The sequence below is a fragment of the Haliotis rufescens genome, unplaced genomic scaffold (assembly GCF_023055435.1).
Source record: "Haliotis rufescens isolate VD_foot unplaced genomic scaffold, xgHalRufe1.0.p SCAF_17, whole genome shotgun sequence".
In the NCBI taxonomy this organism is placed as follows: Eukaryota; Metazoa; Mollusca; class Gastropoda; order Lepetellida; family Haliotidae; genus Haliotis; species Haliotis rufescens.
The window spans coordinates 21,403,833-21,414,885 of record NW_025963857.1 but is presented as its reverse complement, the minus strand read 5'-3'; the positions used below and the strand labels follow the sequence as shown (position 1 = coordinate 21,414,885).

At 42.6% G+C, this 11,053-nt stretch overlaps 1 long non-coding RNA gene across 1 annotated transcript; it reads right to left on the bottom strand.

Moving 5' to 3' along the window:
- Nucleotides 1-1,899: 1,899 nt before the first annotated feature.
- On the bottom strand, nucleotides 1,900-3,325 carry LOC124134026. Its single transcript, XR_006861050.2, has 3 exons — nucleotides 3,077-3,325; nucleotides 2,210-2,298; nucleotides 1,900-1,940 (listed from the first exon to the last, which is right to left on the bottom strand). It is a non-coding gene; the product is annotated as an uncharacterized LOC124134026 (long non-coding RNA).
- Between the last annotated feature and the right edge of the window lie 7,728 nt (nucleotides 3,326-11,053).

The window sequence follows — 11,053 nt, the reverse complement described above, 5'->3', positions numbered from 1 at the left end:
CCTATTTCAAGTGTCCCCCGCCGTGATATTGCTGAAATATTGCTAAAAGCGGCGTAAAACCACACTCACTCACTCACTCACTCATAGGACATACCTATTCGTACCTTAGTGACTCTTGATAAAAGTTTGTTGCTCATAATCGGATCCTTGCGTTTCCATGGAAACCTTCACGTCCCCATGTTACGTGATATAGAAGGGTTACGCCTGACTCACCTCGGCACTGACCGCCTCCGTGGTCTAATGGTAGAGCGTCCGCCCGGAGAGCGGAAGGTCCAGGGTTCGATCCCGGGCCGCGTCATACAAAAAGACGTTAAAAGATTGCACTTGTTGTTACCCTGTCTGGCGCTCGGCATTAAGGGGCTAAAAGAAGGACTGGTCGGCTCGGAGTCAGTATACTGTGTCTGAGTGGGCTATTCATGTTAAACTGCGGCATGGTATCTCAGTGAGCTAGCACTATAAATCGGCATCAGTCCGGACTAGTACAAGCAGCCACACACACACATACACGTGCATGCACGTCGCTATATAAGTGCAATAATCTTGGAACCGACGTTAAACCCAATTTCACCTCACCTCGGCACTATATATTTGATATATGTTTGACACTTTGTGTATGGCCCAGTACATTATGTAAACAAACCAGACACACCATCGTCATCAGCGTCTATACCAAAGGCCATATCTCTAATACCTCTCATTTCCTTCAGTGTTGAAAAAACATCTCCAGTTGGTTGTGCTCTATACTCATTTGCATATGTTGTCCTCCAGAGTAAATGGCAATGAAGCCAGTGCATATTTCCAGAAAGGAATCGACAGTCGGTGAACGAGGAATTAGCGAGTTGTTTCCTAAAGAACAGGTTTCCCATGAAACAAACCACCAATAATTAAACGGGAATGATTTTGCAAATATTTATCAGTATATCTATTTAATAATCGAAAATCTTCTAAGCTGCCTATATGATTAAAAAACATGAGTATGTCGCTAAGCTAGTGTGCCTTTTTTGAAGATTACCGCCTTTAGTTGATATGACATATGTCTAGAACAGTTTACAAAATCCATGAACAGACACCCACTGCCAGTGCGAGGTTACAATTATATGAAGCGCTCGTAAAATAACTTTTTTTTAATCTGAATCAAAATGTATTTAGAGAACATATTGATGTTGTGAATTTACTCAACTAAATGCAATGGTTTTGTAAGGGAAAATGCAGCGAATGATACGAACGCTTCCATATAACTGTGACTGGTTTGTCTTAACAATCTGTTACAGGTGGCCTATTTATCGCTGTTACAGATGAGATATAGAACTGCCAGACAAAATGGATGAGTGCGGGGAACACCAGAAATGGGATTCACACATTGAACCCATTTCGGAAATCGAACCTGGGTCTTCGGCGTGACGAGCGAACACTTTAACCACTAGGCCACCCCACTGCCTCTCTGCCGGGCAAAATAAAATATATACTGAACCAAATTAAAAACTTCACAATCGTAGGTGCATTGAACAAATTATGGTTACCACCGTTAATTAAAATCCTTCTTTGGACATTCATGATTAAAAAATACCTTCTCTGATACATTTGTACGTTGTATATCATATATGGGATTACTTTTAAAAATGTGAAGTTTTTAATTTGACTCAGTATACACCCATATTTGATATAACAAGAAATGGTTACTCGATGGTGATTTATTTCATACGGATATCATAGGTATGTTTTGGCCCTTAAATTTGCAGTGTTGAGGCAACTGTTTTCAGCCAAGCAACGTTTTCGGACGGTCTGTCGTGGAATTGAACAGTGTGTATCAGTTCCAAAGGCGGCAAATGGTGCTGTGGTGGACGTTGAACTGGCTTGCAACAGAAGACTGCAATTCCCCTCTTTGGATACGTCTTTTGGCGATGTTCCGATCGGCAACGCTGAGTCTCGGCATTTTCGAACTTAAAAAATGTTGACAAATGAATGACAAATCATTGGCTCATGCTTGCCTTTTTATAACTTGCAGGTGCATTTTGCTTTACTGTTTTCCTCCATGACATTTTTGAACAAGTGTGAAAACAATGCCGTTTAAGACATTGCAAATCGACAATGGCTGCGTTTTGACGCACCGTTTTTGTTGAATACGAGACCACCAACATTTTCCAATAACATATATCCAATTTATATACCGAATTTTTTGTGTAGTCAGGATCAATGAAATACATACTACCTGTGCGTTTCTTATTTTGAAGAGTGTAGATCATAGGTTACCGGCACGAAAACTGCGGCGCCTTAGACGACTGGGCCACCCGTGCCCACCTGTCAGAAGAGCGGTAGGTTTGTGGTTTGTAATAATAATACTAATCTCCGACCGGGTCATACTAAAAGACGTTAAAACATGGTACTTCGAAGGGGTAAGGGATAAAGCAAGATCGGCTTTATTGGTGAGTGAGTGAGTTGGGTTTGACGCCGCTTTTAACAATATTCCAGTTATATCGCGGGTGTCAGCTTAATGTGGGGGGAAAGCCCGAAGTGATCCAGGTCTCAGACGTTTACCACTTCGGTGAAACCCACGAGCACGGGTATGGTGCTGACAAACCTTGAAACATAATCGGGGCGAACCGGGATTCGAACCACAATCATAGGTTTCTTGCGTGCCCAAGGGACGCAACTCTGCACAGCGAAACGCGGCGCCTTAGACGACTGGGCCACCCGTGCCCCCGGCTTTATTGGAGGCAGTAGATATATGGTGTCTGAGTGGCGCATTCTTATTAAACCGCGACGGGGTATCTAAGTGGGCTAGCACTATAAAATCTATCTGTCTGTCTGTCTTTCTGTCTATCTATCTAATTTGAGTTAGCAGACAAGCAAACTGGGTTATACAGTATAAATGGCAGGCAGCGAATGTTTGGCACGACTGTGAATTGGTCCGAGCCAAGCACCTCTTATATACTTCAGCACGACACCCCACTGCACAAACAGGAGCTATTCATCACAAGTCATGCTAGAGTCGCCAAAATTGAAACACCTGTCATCGCGTGTTTCCGTCATTCAAGTATAATAATCAGACGTAATCGGTTGTCAATCTGTCACTCACAGTTTGCTGCCTCGGGCATAATGCTCACGTCGCTGGTTCTGATCGCCGAGGATATCATTCAATGTAGACGTGTGCACTCGTTGTCTTGGGCAGAATGTGTTTGTAGTGCTCAATGAACGGAGCGAACTAAACCTGAACACGAAAATTGAATTCTGCCGACAGTTTAAGCATCTCGTCTGCTTGTTATGAATCAGAAACAACATAGACAGTTGTCCTTCATGTCGGATCTCATCTCTCGAGATGTCTCGTTCCTTCACGCGTGACTTCACAATTAAGATAGTTGTAGAGACGTCGTTAGTTTTGAAAACCCTACACGAAGGTACATTTCTGCTTCCAATAAGTCGTTAATCCTGACTTTTGTAAATCCGGACTACTTAAATGGAAGACCCGGGGTAGAATAGGTCTTAAGCAACACATAAGCCGTGAAAAGCGACTATGCTTGTCGTAAAAAGCGATTACAGGATCGGATGGTCAGCGTCGCTGACTTGGTTGATGCATGTCATCGTATCCCAATTGCGTGGATCGATGCTCATGATGTCAATCACTGGATATCCTGGTCCAGACTCGATTATTTACAGACCACCATCATGTTGTTGGAATATTGCTGAGTGCGTCGTTAAACAACAAATAAAACAAACAAACAAAACCCCAAAAATACTTAAACGGAAACGTTACCGACCAGATTAAAGATAACAATCGGACTCCAAATTGAAGAGCTTCCTATTCACAAAACAAGGCTAAAATTGACGTGCTGTTTATAGCGTTATTGTATTTTATACACATAAATCCTAACTGATAGTTATAAAAGTGGTGTCGTGTACAGAAAGGGGATGTAAGTGTAATGTATGAATAAATATAAGTTACCTGTTACTTTAAGTCTTCCAGCCTTTGGGTCTCTCCCGATGGTTTCCTTTGCAATAGACCGCCTCCGTGGTCTAGTGGTAGAGCGTCCGCCCGGAGAGCACAAGGTCCGGGGTTCGGTCCCCGGCCGCGTCATATAAAAAGACGTTAAAAGATGGTACGTGTTGTTACCCTGTCTGACGCACGACATTAAGCGGCAAAAACAAGGACTGGTCAGCTAGGAGTCAGTATACTGTGTCTGAGTTGGTTATTCATGTTAAACTGTGGCATGATATCTCACTGGGCTAGCGCTATAAAATCGGCATCAGTCATGAGTCACTAGTACAAGCAGCCACACACACAACAATAAGTGCAATAATCTTTGACGCGAAGTTAAACCCAATTTCACCTCACCTTTAAAAATATTTCACTGAACAATGATTCATGTCAAAGTATTAAAACATGAACCAAATGCATTGAATATGACTTTAAAATAAACCCACTCACAATCTGGTTAGATTTATAATGCACTAATTTTGTGAATTCATCTCAATGACAAAACCTGAGAAATCTGAATGCGTTGTTGTTGAGTTAGCTCCCCTAGGTCAGGTCGGCCCACTAACCACCTCGTAATATGGGCGTGTATGTATGTAGCCTATACATGCATGTAGTTTAGCGTACACCCACTGTCCCTACAACAGATGTCGAACAGAGACAGCAACAATAGCCTATTCAAGCGACGTGATTATGTGTGTGAATAGCTATTGACACCGTAATATACAATGCCAGCCCTGAAAGGAAGCAACTGGCTCAGATTGTTTAACATGTATGTTATTGTTCGCATTTGTTGAATGTTGTTCTTTGATTGAGATGTGACACATGCGAATATCACTTCGAACATATACCTTTACGCAGATAAGAATGTTTGTTTGTATGTTGTTTAACGCCGTAGTCAGCAAAAACATATTCCAGCTATATGACGGCGGTCTGTTATAATCGAATCTGGACCAGACAAACAAGTGATCGATATTGTGAGCAACGATACACGCCATAGATGTACTATGACATTCTATCAACCAAGTCACCGAGCCCGACCGCGCGATCCATTTGTCGCCTTTTACGACCAGCATACATTAGACATTTTCTGAAACCGGAATCCCCGGGGGACGCTGATAAGAGTGAGTGAGTGAGTTTGATCTAACACTTGTCCCTGTTTTTCATTCACGGTGGATAGGGAAAGGTAAGGGCGTCCATCTTGTTCTTGTTTATTATTCACGGTGAATATGGGCAGGCGAGGACGTCCATCTTGTTCCTGTTTATTATTCACGGCGGATAGGGAAAGGCAAGGACGTCCATCTGGTCCCTGTTCATTATTCACGGTGGATAGGGGAAGGCAATCTCGCTTGCTCTTTCTGCGAAGACTCCAAAGAGCACAATGAGACTCTTGCTCAAAAGTTGTTTGATCAGGGTTACAACATTCAAGGCCACAGTAAAGCTTTCATTATGTTTCATGGTAGACATATGGCGATACAAAAATGATGCTCGGCTTTTAACATATGTTTCTTATTATTGAAAGGAATTGTCGCTTTTATTTAACTTGGATTGATAAGGTACCGTGAGTGAGTGAGTGAGAATAATTGAACTCCACATTTAGAAGTAACCCGTCCATGTTTTTGTCGCGACACGATTATATCAATGTCGTTACTATTATGATGATTCGATTGTTAACATGTTGGGAATCAAACCCGGACCTTCGTCGTGACGAGCGGACGCTTTGTCCACTATACTACCCTTCTAGTAGTACTATGCTACTATACTTCCATCCCGGTTCGGGTAAGCCTAATACGGACATGTACATACACAAACAGAAACTAGTATGTATTCCTCTCGTAGTCCATTTTGGAATTCACCAAAAGGGAATGGCAGCTTACTTATTTGTCCGTTTCGTAATTTTATGTCAAAAGAGTAAGTCTTTGAACATGGACTTGTGCGGAATTCTTACACACTTGCCTCATGTCACAAATAGTTTAGCCAATCAGTAATTGTGACCTTATTTTACCAACTCGACACATTGTAAGACACTGGTAGGGTCAGAAAAACAGGTAAAGTATTTGCCCTCTTTTGCAGTGTCCGATCCTCCTCAGTGCACTTGCCATCACGCGTTCAGACTACACTAAATCTGCTCCAGTGTAAGATAGTGCTTGACCATGGGCGGCCATTGTAGTGGACGGCGGGGAGTCAGGGGGAGTCATGGAATGGCCGGGGTAACAATGAGAAGCTAGGATTCCGTCACAGTCACTGACTTTATGACAACCAAACCGTGAGAATCTACATGCTAGACAGGAGATTTATCAGAATATAGTACCGATAAATATTTGGTGTAATATGACAGAACGTCTGAGTTAAAATCGGGCTTGCGAGATTTAAACCATCAAAGTTGATTATCCAGTTCTGTGTGGTCAGTTGAAGAGTTACCTCATGCACCTTCAGAGACGATTAAAATGGATCGAGTTGTCAAGCACGAGCAACGTCCAACGCCGATTGGTCGCTTAGACGGACTGCCCGACATGGGGACCTATTCTAACCCGAAACACTGACAGTGACAACTTCTACTTTCTATCTAAATTACAATTGACTGTATAATTTTTTATGATAAAATGTATTTATATTTCATGTGTAGCAAGGAGTCTTAACCATTTTCATGTGGCATTTATTCATATTATTGCCAAAGGTACTTGGCTCTCAATGCAATAAACTAGAACGTTTAATTCAGTGGAAAAAATACCTGTACTTTTTATTCGGTTTCTACCCAAGTTTCTTCCTTGTAGTTCCCGTTGTGCATGTCATGTCCCGCTCCATACAAACCCAGGTGATTTGGTGAAACGAAAACATTTAAAGCAGCACACACAAAAATTAATGTCAGGTGCTTGCGAAGAAAACATGTTCAGCATACCAGACAATGGTAAAATTTCACACTAAGGGCGAAGGAGCAAGGCGCTCTTAGGTTTCAGTGGCGTCAGCAGTTGAAGTCAGCATGTTGTTGAATGCAGTGCCGGTATTTCAGATGTGTGTTCTCTTGTCGCGGAATGCAGTAACAGGGATATATAGTAATACGACAGGAAACAAACAGGGCAGATATGATGAAGGAAGATTACAATGGAACGAAGCAGTGATCTAGAACTATGTTTGGGTTGCCATAGCGTTTACCTACAAATACACATCTCTTCAAGGTTCCACGTAACGTGGCTGTAACATGGATAAAGGGTTGAGACAGGGTTGATTTACCTTTCCCTTCTTGTTATTGTCTATAATGTCTACCGTGCCGGTAAGGCAGGACATGCTTACCCTTTTCGTGAACACCTGGAGTCATCATTGATTTTCAGTGATCCATTCATATAATTTTTATCTTCTATGTTGCCTTTTACGCCCAATGGAATTTGTGTATGTGGATAAGCGAGACTGGTTATTCTCTGGCGTTGACGTTATACATTTACGTGCGATTACTACCAACCCATCCCTTTATTGATTCCACATCCAGTGGCTGTAACACGGATACAGGGTTGAGGCAGGGAAACTCTCCTTGGCCCTATTTGTCAACGCTTAACATGATTACTCTTTTCGCGAACACCTGTCTGCTATGTTGCCTTTGTACGACCAATAGAAGACTGAGTATTCTCTATGGGGATTTATATGAAGTACATAATCTGACAGACCGCCTCCGTGGTCTAGTGGTAGAGCGTCCGCCCGCAGAGCTGCCGCGTCATACCAAAAGACGTTAAAAGATGGTACTTGTTGTAACCCTGTTTGGCGCTCGGCATTAAGGGGCTAAAACAAGGACTTGTCGGCTCGGAGTCAGTATACTGTGTCTGAGAGGGGTATTCATGTTAATCTACGGCATGGTATCTCAGTGGGCTAGCACTAGTACAAGCAACCGCACACATACTAACACACACACACACACACACACACACACACACACACACACACACACACACACACACACACACACACACACACACACCTACATGCACGTCGCAATAAGTGCAATAATCTTGGACGTGACGTTAAACCCCATTTCACTTCACCTCACCTATAGTCCGACATGATTGATTCGCAATACAAATACTGTTTGACAATGAGACTAGTGTGCAATGACAAATACATATAAACAGGGAAACTATATGTGGCATAGCCTAAAGATACATAACTACATACAGGGGATAATAGACATGACGACAATGACACTGAATAACATGAATAATCTCCAATGTTTGGTTTGTTTTGTTGTTTAATGCCGTATTTATCAGTATTCCAGCTCCATGACAACGGCCTGTAAATAATCGAGTTTGGACCAGACAAACCAGTGATCGATATTGTGAGCAACAATCCACGCCGTCGGGGTACGATGACATGCAATCAAAGTGACATCCCGATCCATAAAGTTATAAACGCGACTATGCTTGTCGTAAGAGGCGACTAACGGGATCGGGTGGTCAGGCGAGCTGACTTGGTTGGTGCATGTCATCGTATCCCAATTGCGTGGATCGATGCTCATGATGTCAAATCACTGGGTTGTCTGGTCCATACTCGATTATAATAGACCGCCATCATATAGCTGGAATATTGCTGAATGTGTCGTTAAACAACAAACAAACGAAAATAACGGCACGCATAGGTTGGTGGGACCAATTCCAACCCGGAATCCCCACGGGGTCTACTAATGTATTGGGTGGTGCCAAGACAAGGATGAATTTCTGTTTCTTGGTTACAGTAAACTACGGTTATAACGAACATGCTTATAACGAACTTTCGGATATAACGAACTTACTTATTTGGTCCCGACTATTTGCTGTAGTTATTCTGTATATATGCTTATAACAAACTACGGTTATAACGAACTAAAATTAGTAGTCCCCGAGAGTTCGTTATAAGCGTAGTTTACTGTATTTATGTTTTCACATGGCAGACCAAAGGACAGTGATTAACCTATATTCATATATTCTATGCAAAGAACTGTTACCCTATACATATGCATAAATACATAATTATTCCAATCTCCGCTTTCCGGGCAACACATGAAGGAAACGGAAATAGAAGTTACCCCGTTGCATTCACTCATCTGGAAATACGTTACACAGTCGATTTCACTTGGAACAGCCGCCTCATACCAAAAGATGATAGAAAGATGGTATTTTTTGTTGCCCTGCCTGGTGGTCGGCATTAAGGAGATAAAACAAGGACTGGTCGGCTCGGAGTCAGTTTACTGTGTCTGAGTGGGGGTATTCATGTTAAACTGCGGCACGATAAATCAATGGGCCAGCACTATAAAATCGGCACGAGTCCGGACGAGCACAATCAGACACAGACACAGACACACACAGAGACACAGACACACACAGACACAGACACACACACACGCACGCACGCACGCACGCACGCACGCACACACGCACGCACGCACGCACGCACGCACGCACGCACGCACACACACACACCAAAAAAAATACACACACGTGCAATAATCTTGACCGTGACGTTAATCTCTATATCATTTCACCTCACTAATGATACATGTGAGGAAAGCAGATACCGAAAGATTTCATAGGTTTCACGAGTGTAGCCATTAGCGTGCTTTCTGTGTGTGTTGTCTCTACGGGGCCAGAGATATTTATACTCGCACGAGCAGTCTGCCTAAGTATTTGATGACAGGGGGATTCTTTCCGCTAATCCGGGAAAATCTTGAGCACCCGACAAAATCCGATAGGTCTAATCTTGTAATCGTAACTGCATCCCCGTCTAACCAGGTCGGGAAGATATATTTTCAGCTATTAGATCATTTTTTTATTTCCATACAAAGCTTTTGTTACAGTTTATGACGTATTTTTTTATAGTTTGTTTACCTGTGTTACCATTCACCCAGACAAGACGGTAACAATAGAAGCCCATTGATCTTAGCGGCAACACAGACAGTGTCAACCATGCCCTAATGGCCACATTATCTGGCCCTCTTGTTCGACAGGGTATCGGTACGTAGCAATATATAGGAGAAGAAATTCAATCACTGCTGGTGTATGGCCGGCGGGACACGAATGGTCGCCATATTGTGTGTACCCCGGCTCCGTGACGACGAGCAGACGACGGGGACACTTTCAAGTGGGTCCTGAGTATGGAGATCCGGCGTCCTGTACCGAGAGACTCCCGTGAAGAGGAATTATGGATATTTTCCGAGTGGAGGAATGGTGCAAGACATGGAGAGGGTTTACAGCAGTCAGTCCTTCATGGGTTTCGAGTAGCTTGTTCTGTGTTACGCACGGTCATTATATAGAGAATCTCACCCGAGTGTCTTTTGATATCAAATATATCAACATGAGTTGATAAAAGTGGAAAAATTCCGAGGCTTGCCGAGGATTTTTGCCACTTTTATCAACGAGTGTTGATATATTTGATATCAAAAGACACGAGGGTGAGATTATATTTATCATCCAACATCATTCTTCCAACTTTTTCAATTTGTAGACAGTAATTAGCAGTGTCTTCAGTGTAAAAAGTACTGCTAACAGCTTCAGTCTCAGAGCCATTAGTGATGTCATTTGATTGTGACGTCATGGTAACCAGTGACGTCACAATGGTCTGCAAAGCATTGTGATGTAATTTCATTGCAGCGATATCTACAGTGTAGATATCGCTTGATCTAATCCAAGCATATCTCCTGTGGGAGCCAGTTTTGGATGATAAAAGGAAGTAAGTGAAGATAATGTTAGAAGAAAATATGAAATATCAGCCCTGGACAGACATTTTATTTACGTCATGTTGTCAATCTGTGATGTCATGAACACTAGGTGACGTCATATTATGTTGCTTTCAACAATGAAGCAACGTGACGTCATATTGCTTCAAGTTTTGTTTTGTTTGTTTGTTGTTTAACGCCGAACTCGGCAATATTACAGCTATAAATAATCGAAGTTGGACCAGACAATCCAGTGATTGACATCATGAGCATCGATCGACGCAATTGGGATACGATGACATGCATCAACCAAGTCGGGGAGCCTGACCACCCGATCCCGTTAGTCGCCTCTTGCTTCAAGCACTGACGTATATACAATTCTATATACGTCTTTGCTTCAAGTGACTAGT